We start from the raw sequence: 11,506 nt of genomic DNA on the forward strand, positions 1-11,506 counted from the left end.
GCGGTTTCCCGTTTCCATCCCTAGATTCAGATGTACTTGGGTTGCTGGTATTGCTTCTTGCCAACCAGCTATCCTCTCCTACACAAAAGCGGGTCATGGGGCTTGTTAATGCGGCCATTGTTCTTGGCTTTTCTTGGCCGAGGTGTCTGGCGAGCCATTCGTCTCGAATGCTGTGTTTGAAAGTTGCTAAGGCTTCAGCGTCCGGACAGTCGACTATCTGGTTGTTTTTAGTAAGAAATCTGTTCCAGAGCTTCCGGGCTGACTCTCCGGGTTGCTGAGTTATATGACTTAGATCGTCTGCATCCGGAGGTCGAACATAGGTCCCTTGAAAATTTGCCCGAAAAGCATCCTCGAGCTCTTCCCAACTTCCGATGGTGTTTTCGGGAAGGCTTTTAAGCTAATGCCGGACTGGCCCTTTGAGCTTGAGGGGTAAGTATTTTATGGCGTGGAGGTCATCTCCTCTAGCCATGTGTATGTGGAGGATATAATCCTCAATCCAGACTCCAGGGTCTGTTGTTCCATCGTATGCCTCTATGTTTACGGGCTTGAATCCCGCTGGAAATTCATGGTCCAGCACCTCATCGGTGAAACATAGGGGGTGTGCGGCACCCCTATATTTGGATGTGCCGTGGTGTTCGGATACTTGTTGCGTTGTATTGCTTACTAGATCTTGCTTTCTTGGCCCGTAGATAGATCTGGCTGGGCCGTCTTTTTGATGCAAATCCTTGTGCGCATCGCATGCCGGCTTGAGTGCGGTGCCCCTTGCCGCTCTATGCTGGCCATGGGGTTGTTTATCAGACCGGGTGTCTTCCTTATTTTTTTATTGCGGGGGCTCTAAGTCCTCCTCATCAAATTCTGGTAGTAATTTTCGCTTCAGATAGCTCTTTGTGTGACGACTGTCGCCGTATTTGTCTGCGGTGTTGAGTACTTTGCCCCATCTAACTCTGAGTGCATCTTCCGCTGTTTTGAGCTTCTGCTTCCGCTTTTCAGGCTACGCACAGTGGCGACGAGCCTTTTGTGGAGGTTCTTCTGCTCCAGCAACTTGTCTGGCGTGAGGTCGTCCGGACTATTATCTTCGCCGGGGACGGGTTGTTCGGTTTGTTTACCCAAGTTGCCCTGTTCGAACGGTTGCTCGATGGCATGTTCGTCGTCCGCCGGTTCGCCCTGCTCTGTGGCTGGGTCTCTGTCGAGGTGGGGTTTGGCACGGCGCTTACACCGCCGCTTTGATTGCTTTTCGAGGGAACGATACCTCGTTCCGTCCCTTTGTTCCTCGTTGTCATTTCTTTTAGGTGTGTCCACCATGTATACATCGGGAGATGACGTGGTTGTCCGGTGCCCTATAGGCGCTAATTCCTGTTTGGCTCCTGCATCGTCGTCCATGCCGTCGATGTCTTCGGAGTCGAAGTCGAGCATGTCGGTTAAATCATCGACAGTGGCTACGATGTGGGTGGTGGGTGGGCTTTGAATTTCTTCGTCATCTGCATCCCATCCTTGCTGACCATAGTCCGGCCAGGGCTCTCCTGATAAAGAGAGATACTTTAGTGAATTCAGAATGTCGCTGAAGGGCGAGTGCTGAAAGATGTCCGCGGTAGCGAACTCCATGATCGGCGCCCAATCGGGTTCGATCGGCAAGGGCGCGGAAGGTTCAGAGTCCGGGAAGGAGTCCGACACCTTGGAGTCATGAGCTTCGCAAAGGACAAGGCTGGTGTTCGGCTTGATCGCTGTAGAGATTGCAGCCCCCGAGGCGGTGTCAAGCCACCCGTCCTCGATTGGCGCAGCCGGCTCCGAGCTAAGGGTTAGAGCGGACACTAGGGCGGCCTCCTGGGCACTGTTCGGTGGTAGAGCTAGATCATGCCCATCGTGACAGTGCGGCGCGCTTGGCTGTGGCTCGAACCCGTCGAAGATCAAGTCTCCTCGGATGTCGGACGTGTAGTTCAAACTTCCAAATTTGGCCTGATGGCCAGGGGCGTAGCTTTTAATCTGCTCCATATGGCCAAGCGAATTGGCCCGCAGTGCAAAGCCGCCGAATACAAAGATCTGTCTGGGGAGAAAAGTCTCACCCTGGACCACATCGTTGTTGCTGATCGGAGGAGCCATCAGGCCTAAAGATGACGACACAGAGGAACTCTCAATGAAAGCACCAATGTCGGTGTCAAAACCTGCGGATCTCGGGTAAGGGGTCCCGAATTGTGTGTCTAGGCGGATGGTAATAGGAGACAAGGGACACGATGTTTTTACCCAGGTTCGGGCCCTCTCGATGGAGGTAAAGCCCTACTCCTGCTTGATTAATATTGATGATATGGGTAGTACAAGAGTAGATCTACCACGAGATCAGAGAGGCTAAACCCTAGAAGCTAGCCTATGGTATGATTGTTGTTCGTCCTATGGACTAAAACCCTCCGGTTTATATAGACACCGGAGAGGGCTAAGGTTACACAGAGTCGGTTACAATGGGAGGAGATCTACATATCAGTATCGCGAAGCTTGCCTTCCACGCCAAGGAAAGTCCCATCCGGACACGGGACGAAGTCTTCAATCTTGTATCTTCATATTCCAGGAGTCCGGCCAAAGTTTATAGTCCGGTCATCCGGACACCCCCTAATCCGGGACTCCCTCATACTCCCTCTGTTTTTATTTACTCCGCATAAAACAGAGGAAGTGGTGGTATAATAAATGACACAGGCGGGGGAGGGGGAGGGACGTCGGTTTGCTCTCAACTGCGGTCCCACAAGCGAGCAAAAACGCAAGACGAAGCGTGTTCCATTCGGTGAGCGACATGGAGGGTCCAGCGTGCCGGGCTGCAATGCGAACGCGACAAGAGCGATGTACAGTCAAAACCGATTGACCGGTCATCACCGGAACCACTATTCACACCAGAACCTTCCCTGCTCGGCCTACGCCAGCCACTGCCCTAAAACCACACCAAATCTCCAGCCCATTCCCCCACCTTTCGATCCCCTAGCCCGCATCAAGCGTCCCCTAGTTCGCCGGAAAGCCATGGTGCGCCGCAAGACCACTTACTACAACATGCTGACGCCGAAGCACCGCGCAGTCGCGGCGGCGGTCGACACCACAGACCTCCGTTCCCAAGCTTGCTTTGCGGCGGGCCAATCCCCGAGTTCTCTGGAGCCAAGCTATGAGGAGGAGGAAGCTGATCCAATGTTCACGGCGGAGGTCGCGGCGCAGAAGGCCCCCGATGGGTATGATACGATGGACGTCGACTTCGTGCGGGCGTCCAAGTCCCCCATGGTGCAGGCGGACCAGCGGTTCAACATGGCGATACTAAAGGAGGACCGGGTGGCAGAGGCTCAACTCGACGCGGAGCGCGCGCATGCCGCTGCCATCGAGGCTCTCCGTCAGGCGGAACCGGATGTTGTGGATGTGAACCGGGCGGCGGAGGCTCAACTTGAGGCGGAGCGTGCGGATGCCGCTGCCATCGAGGCCCTCCTGCAGGCGGAACCGGACGTCCTGGACATGAACCGGGCGGCAGAGGCTCGACTCGACACAGAGCGCGCGGATGCCGCTCTCATCGACGTCCTCCTGCAGGCGGAACCAGAAGTCCTGGACTTGAACCGGGTGGCGGAGGTTGACTCGACGCAGAGCGCGCGGATGCCGCTGCCATCGAGTCCCTCTAGCAGGTAGAACCGAATGTCCTCAACTTGAACCGGGCGGTGCTCTCGTCCGTGCAGAGTGCCCGCACGCTCCTCTTGAACGAGTAGCTGGAGGCCGAGGACAACCGCTTGACAAAATTATGTGTCAGCGATAGGATGGCTGAGTTTAGTTTGTTCACATGCGATAGCACGTGTCAGTGAGGGTGCGTTCCCTTGGTTGGGTTTGCAGCGTGCAGGAGTGACTGTGTGAGGGTGCGGTGTGACCGCGGCGTGCAGGAGAACCCGTGTGAGGGTGCGGTGCGACGGCGACAGCCATGCGCAAGTGTACCTCCTTCTCATTTTGAAAACTTTAGGAAAGCTTGGCAAAAATGTGTGGCGAAGTTTGGCAATGCAAGGCCTAGACCCAAATAGGATAAGTACATACGTACTAGGAGTACTAGTGTTAAAAAAGAAAGGCGGGGTTTTCCTTCGACACAAATCCTCGTTTCACATGTCAATTAATGCGTATTTTTTTATCGAAAGACCAAAGAGCCAACCATCTCACTCCTCATCGCTTGATTAATGCAGCGCCATGCAAATGAACCTTCTCACTTCCGCATGCATGCAGGGGATATTAATGTCCTTGGTTGCTAACCCCATCAATTTTGCCTCGATTAGTGTTAGTGGCCCTTTGCAAATTGTAATTTTGATATACTGGCCTTGTGTACAAAAAAATGGAGGTAGTAACTATATTTGAATTCCTTGCCCATTGCGGTGACGTCGACGATTTTTTTGTGGTTTGGCGGAGTGCGTTCGATGGAGAACACCATTGAGGGAGACCACGGTAAGTCGTTCGCAAGTGCCACCTGCAAGCCGAGACAACCGCCTTATTTGCATCCAGGAAGTCCTTTACTAGTACTATACTACTAGGAGTACTTGTGTGGTGAGATGGTTTCTCGAAGAAGACGATGGAGAAGCGGAGTCAGCGAAGAGTGAAATGATGGTTGCTTCATCCGTGCTTTGTGATTTGACGCCTCACTGCTTTGTGATTTGTGATAGAAGGGACAGGGGAGTAGACTCTGTGCTCTATATTGTACTACATGCGTCCAAACATGGGAGAAAGAGAAGAGACGTTGCATTTTTCTATTCCTTCAATCAATCAATCAGGGAGCTTCGGTTCCATCTTTTTGGCTTTGGCAACACTGTCCACAATGGTTCCCATGATGCCAAAAGCTATTTTCACATTTGGCTACACATTGTGGATGCCCTTAACTGTACCACTTGGTTTTGCTCCTGTGTGCTATCTATACAAATCTCAATTAAATTTATCTAAAAAATTATAGAATCAAAGATTAGTAAAAAGGAGGTGATTTTGCCGCGCGGATGGCGGGGGAGGTCTCTTATTTTCGGAGGACGTTGTCCTGGCGGTTTGCTAACATGCGGTCCCACGTGTCAGTGCTTTACCATGCTGATCCGCGTCCCACATGAGGCAGAACAACGGCAGAAGCAACACGTGGTTAAGTTGAAGAAGATGAGGGAGAAGCGCATTCAGCAACGAGTGAAATGATGGTTGCTTCGTCCCTCCAACTTCTTTTTTTAGCATTATTACTTCATCCCTCCAACTTAACTACGGGAAAGGTGCAGCTTTGTGATTTGACGCCTCATTGCTCATTACTACACCAGCGCCATGACTGGGGTGCTTCACCCCGGCTGCTCTGCAGTGTATTCCGGTATGGCACGTGGACCCGGTAGCTTGATTGTCACGCCCAATATGCGATACTATCCTCAAGAGACTCGAAGGTCCCACCAAGGATAGAACCGCATATTGAAACACTTTTGCAAGGTGGATATCATTACATCAACATTACATAATGGATGGGGATACATACCAGAGGCATACAATGCCACATGAATACAACATCACAATACATAATAGCACCATCCGACTACGGATGAAACACAAACAGAAACTCAAACGACATCCACCCTGCTAGCCCAGGCTGCCGACCTGGAACCTATCCCCTGATCGAAGAAGAAGCAGAAGAAGAACTCCAACACAAGCAAGCATCGCTCTCGCGTCATGATCATCGCAAAACCTGTACCTGCAACTGTTGTTGTAGTAATCTGTGAGCCACAAGGACTCAGTAATCCAATTACCATGGGTATCAAGACTAGCAAAGCTTAAAGGGAAAGAAAGGGGTAAAGTGGTGAGGTTGCAGCAGCGACTAAGCATGATATGGTGGCTAAAATACGCAAATAAGAGCGAGAAGAGAGCAAGCAGAACGGTCGTGAAGCTAGCAATGATCAAGAAGTGATCCTGAACTCCTAGTTACGTCAAACATAACCCAAAGACCGTGTTCACTTCTCGGACTCCGCCGAAAAGAGACCATCATGGCTACACACGCGGTTGATGCGTTTTAATTCAGATCTGGTGTCACGTTATCTACAACCGGACATTAACAAATTCCAATCTGCCTATAATCGCAGGCACGGCTTTCGAAAGTTTATACCATACAGGGGTGTCCCAACTTAGCCCATGATAAGCTCTCGCAATCAACGAAGGATATACCTTCTCCCAGGAAGACCCGATCAGACTCGGAATCCCGGTTTACAAGACATTTCAACAATGGTAAAACAAGACCAGCAAGACCGCCTGATGTGCCGACAAATCCCGATAGGAGCTGCACATATCTCGTTCTCAGGGCACACCGGATGAGCAAGACGACGGGTTGGCATAGACCCTGGTTGCCCAGGGGGCGCCGGACATCGCTCGGTTTGGACCAACACTTAGACAAGCATTGGCCCGGGGGGCTAAAATAAAGATGACCCTCGGGTTAATTACTCCCAAGGGAAATGTAGGTGATGGTGAGGCAAATGGTAAAACCAATGTTGGGCCTTGCTGGAGGAGTTTTATTCAAAGCGAACTGTCAAGGGGGTCCCATAAATCACCCAACCGTGCAAGGAACGCAAAATCCGGGAACATAACACTGGTATGACGGAAACTAGGGTGGTAAGAGTGGAACAAAACACCAGGCATAAGGCCGAGCCTTCCACCCTTTACCAAGTATATAGATGCATTAATAATATAAGAGATATTGTGATATCTCAACCAAAATCATGTCCACCATGGAGCAATCTTCAACTTCACCTGCAACTAGCAATGCTATAAGAGGGCTGAGCAAAGCGGTAACATAGCCAAGCAACGGTTTGCATATGAAAGGTGTCAAAGGTTAGAGTTTCATGGCAATATGGGAGGCTTGATAAACAGGTGATAGGTAGCGCAGCAAAGCGATAGAATGAAGCAACTAGCATAGCAATGATAGTAGTGAGATCTAGACGGTCATCTTGCCTAAAATCCCGCTAGGAAGAAGAACGAGTCCATGAAGAAGACGAACGGATGAAGCCGAACCAAGCATAGACGAACGAATCCTCACGATCGCAACGAAACAGGAACTATCGAAAAGAAGCACACAACAAGGTAAACACACCACACACGAACAAGACATGATGCACAAGAAGCATGATGCATGACAAGGCTACATGAACTACTCATGCCAAGAGATGACGCAAACAAGAGCAACACATCAAGGCAAGTTTAAATGAGACCGGAAACAACATATAACAATTCCGGTAAGTCCTCATATGCAAATTTCGAAATTGGTCCAGATCTGAATAAACCTTGTATTCAAGTTGTTAAACAGAAAGTTAAGATGCACAAAGATGATCTACACAAGATTCTAGTCAATTTACATATAAATTTTGTTTAATTCGGAGCTACGGCCTAGAAGATATGAGCAAAACAAGTTAAACATGGCATTGATGCAAAATGCACCCAAACATCAAGCAAACACCTCAAAACAAGGATGCAACATGATAATATGAAACTACATGCGAAACTAAGCAAGTTTCATATAGAGCACATTCAAAACGGAGCAACGGTTCAACACACACACTATACAAGTTATAGCCACAATCTGTCCAAAACAGCAACTAGGCATATTGCAAGCATCAAAACAATATGCTACAGGACCTCAACAAGAAAACAAAAGGCATAGGCATGATGTACAGGTAAAGCATAACAAAACATGAACACTGAGCTATCTCCATAAATCACTAGAACATGCTCAAACACACATGGCAAGATTGCAAATAATATCAGTTTCAGACTTTGCAGAAATAACATCAGGTTGCAACGTTTAGAGATATCAAACAACACGTTACAGGAACTTATCATGGCAAACAAAGGCATGGCATGAATCTACTAATTGCATAGAACAAAAGTCCTTTACTGGCCATGAGCCAAAAAGGATTAGAAGATATGATGGCACCCATGTAAACATGGCAAGTTATAATACAGATTCATACATGGTAGGAATGCCAATAAGTAGGCATGTTGGTGAGCTTGTACCACTCACCACAGAGCAATACATGGCATGAGAGGGCACCCAACAGTAAGAAGACATGTTTATGAAGCTAAGCATGGCAAGAGCAAGTTCATAGGGTGCATGGATCAACTACAACAACCTTGGCAAAATTGAATAACATGTAAACAATCTGCCAGGAAACATTTTGTAGCAAAAGTAGAGCACGAAAATGACATGCTAGACTACTCCATAATTGCAACCAGGGGCAGGGATAGATAGAGCATAACCATATGTTCAAAACATCCTTACTGAAGTATCTCAAAATAAGCATGGATCTCTTGGTAGCATCATGTTTACATGACATCAAAATAACAGCAGAACATGGACTAAAATCAGCAACATCACGAAGCCTAGTTTGCATCCTTGTGCTAGTCACCACATTGATCAAAAAAATACATGATAGGCACCTCTGTAAAGAAGACATGGCATAGTTCAAAACACATGTAGACATCAACCTCATAAGATACACATATCAAACATGGCAAAAATGAAAAATGAGCATGTTCTGTTAACAGACAACAGACAACATTATATATCACTCTTGCAACGAAGATTCAGGCATCAAGATGAGCTCAAATGAACATGATGCAATGGAATGAAATGAAGAGCATCTCATGATGAACGTTTTGATATATTACACGCACCAAACATAGCAGTATGCATTAAGTTATGACAGGTCAAAGGGGGCACCAAAATATGACAGAAAAAGGGACTTAGTCGAATACTACCAGCGCGAAAACGGGATCCAGGTCGGGGGAGATCCATTCCTCGCACAGAGCAGCCATGGCGGAAGTCAACGCCGACTTGGAGGGTGCGTGGGACTCCGGCGGGGCTCGGGATGGCCGGGAATGGGTAGATCAAGTCATGGGCGGCCGGATCCGGGCGAGGGCGGCGGTGGACGGAGCTCGGGGCGGCGCTTGGCCGGACTTGAAGCTTGGAGCGCCATCCATGGCGGCCTCCTTCTGCATCACGGGAGAGAGAGGGAGATGAGCGCGGGGGAGAGGAAGGACAGGGAGAAGGAGGAGGAGACGGGGCTGGCCTGGACCGGGGGCGCTCCGGTCACCGGAGTTGGACGGCGGCAAGGTGGCGGGGCGGAGTGCAGGCGGCGGCTCGGGCGGAGCAGCGGCTGCGGGCGCCTGGGCCCAGATCGGCCCGGGGCGGGCCGCGGATGGGCTCCAGCGGGCCCATGCGGCGGAGGCGCGGTGGAGACGGCGGCGGGGACACATGGCGTGCATGGGTTGGCTGCGGCGGCGGGACGGACATGTCCGTCGGTGGGCGGACGTGTCCAGCGGCGCGAGGATGAAGATTGCTAGGGTTTGGACTGCGAAAAATCGGGGAGGGGCACATATTTGTAGGTAGAGGGAGCTAGGAGAGTCCAAATGAGGAGAGGTTTTCGCCCACACGATCATGATCGAACGACCGAGAGCATGGAGGGTGTTAGGATGGGCTTTGCGCCAGTTTGGGGGAATGTTGGGCTACAATACAAAAGAGACTTTTACGGTTACCCGGTTAACCGTTGGAGTATCAAACGACCTCCAAATGGCACGAAACTTGACAGGCAGTCTACCGATGCTATACCAAGGCCGCTTGGCAAACCTCGGGCCATTCCGAGAAAGTTTAACACCCACTCACAACAGGAGACAAAAGGGGAACGCCAGAGGACATAGGAGTGCCGGATTGCAAAACGGACAACGGGGAAAATGCTCGGATGCATGAGATGAACACGTATGCAAAATGAGATGCACATGATGACATGATAAAATGCAACACGCAAGAAAATGACAAGGGAACGACGGCGAATAACTGGCAGACACCTAGCGCATCGAATCCGGGGCGTTACAACACTCCTCCACTAACAAGAGATCTCGTCCCGAGATCTTAGGACCGAGACGGAAGGGAAAATGGATGAGGTGAAACAAGAACTCAAGAGAAGAAGCAAAAAATCGAGAGAACTCGAGAAGAAGAGAGGAATGACGAGAATGACGAGAATCGTAAACTCACGGAATCAGATAGACTATGAAACCATTCCGGTTAGAATGAGATAAGAAACGAATAAGAATGAAAGGATTTAGGTAGCACTCCGGCTGAAAATGGAAGGAAAAGAGACCTGAGCTTCACAAGATGGGATGACACTTGACGAGGTGAACAACATAATACCTCCAGAAGAATTGAAAGAATGAGCACCTCAGGAAGCAAGAATAAGAAGATACTTGAGCTCTTCCAACAAAATCTTGATGAACTCTTGAAGAATGAATTAAATCATGAAGAACCACCGTGAAGAACTCCGGTACAAAAAGGATAATGAGATAGAATGAAGGATGAAAGAATAAGAGGATACTTGCGATGATTTAGATTGAGGTTTCGACGAAATGGTCGAGGAAAATTTGAACTCCGAAAAAGAAAAGATGAAAACACTTGGAACTAGAAATTATTCCTCACGAACAAACTCCGAAGGAAGGGATTACTCACTTGGATGAAATAAGAATAAAATTTATTGTATGCTTATCCTTCATCAAATTAAATTGATGACGAATTTTGCATACTACTTATTCTTCTTGAAAAGGATTAAGGGGAATATGGTGCAAAACTTGAGAGAGTCTTCATGAACCACCGGTAGGATTGGAAATAACGAATGAATTAAAATGATAATCAAAGAAAATAATCTGAAAGAACCACCGTAAGAATTAGAAAAATGACTGATGAAAGAGAATGAATCGCTGGAAAGAATTAGATAATCACGAATATACTTGAGGGAATTAAAATGCAAGAGAAGAAAAGAGATCGCGAACTGATTAAAGAACACTTGAATGAAGTGCCGGGATAAATAGAGAATGATAACTGGAATGATGGCCTCCAGTGAAAAGAAACGGAAAAACCACTTCTGACATACTCCGGATGGGTAAGAAAAGAATATTTGACAAATGGAATAATTGAGAGGATAAAAAGAAGCTAGAACCATGAATCTTCGGAAGAATGGACATGATTTAGAGGAAAAACTCTTCTTCTCAAGTTCTTGTTTCACCTCATTCCTTGTCCCGCCACAAGCGTCGAAAAAAGGAGTGATAGAAAAAAGACTTTGCAATGACTAAGAAGAAGAGCACTTATTATAAAATAGCTCACATAAATTTAAGAGCCCCCATGTGACTTGGGTAAAAGAATTTTATGTATAATGATTGTATGTACCGAAGTACTTGTATCATATCTGTGTTCACCCGAACTCTATACGCATCTTAACCGACTGTCGGCTTCTTCCTCTTCGGTCAAGGACCCGAAAAGTGTTATGTACTCCACCTGTCAAGAATATTGACGGTGTTTCCGATAACCGGGCAATAAGGCCATAAGTCTATAACAGACAAAGAGCGCTCAGGGAACTTATGCTATATTACCGATGAAGTGTAAGAAGCATCTTCGAAGAAAATAGTGCCCCCACCGATACCTTTCTTCGGTTGCTCATTATTACCGTGAGACTTGTGCAATAGATTTTTTGTACTC

This window comes from Triticum aestivum, chromosome 4B, assembly GCF_018294505.1.
Source record: "Triticum aestivum cultivar Chinese Spring chromosome 4B, IWGSC CS RefSeq v2.1, whole genome shotgun sequence".
In the NCBI taxonomy this organism is placed as follows: domain Eukaryota; kingdom Viridiplantae; phylum Streptophyta; class Magnoliopsida; order Poales; family Poaceae; genus Triticum; species Triticum aestivum.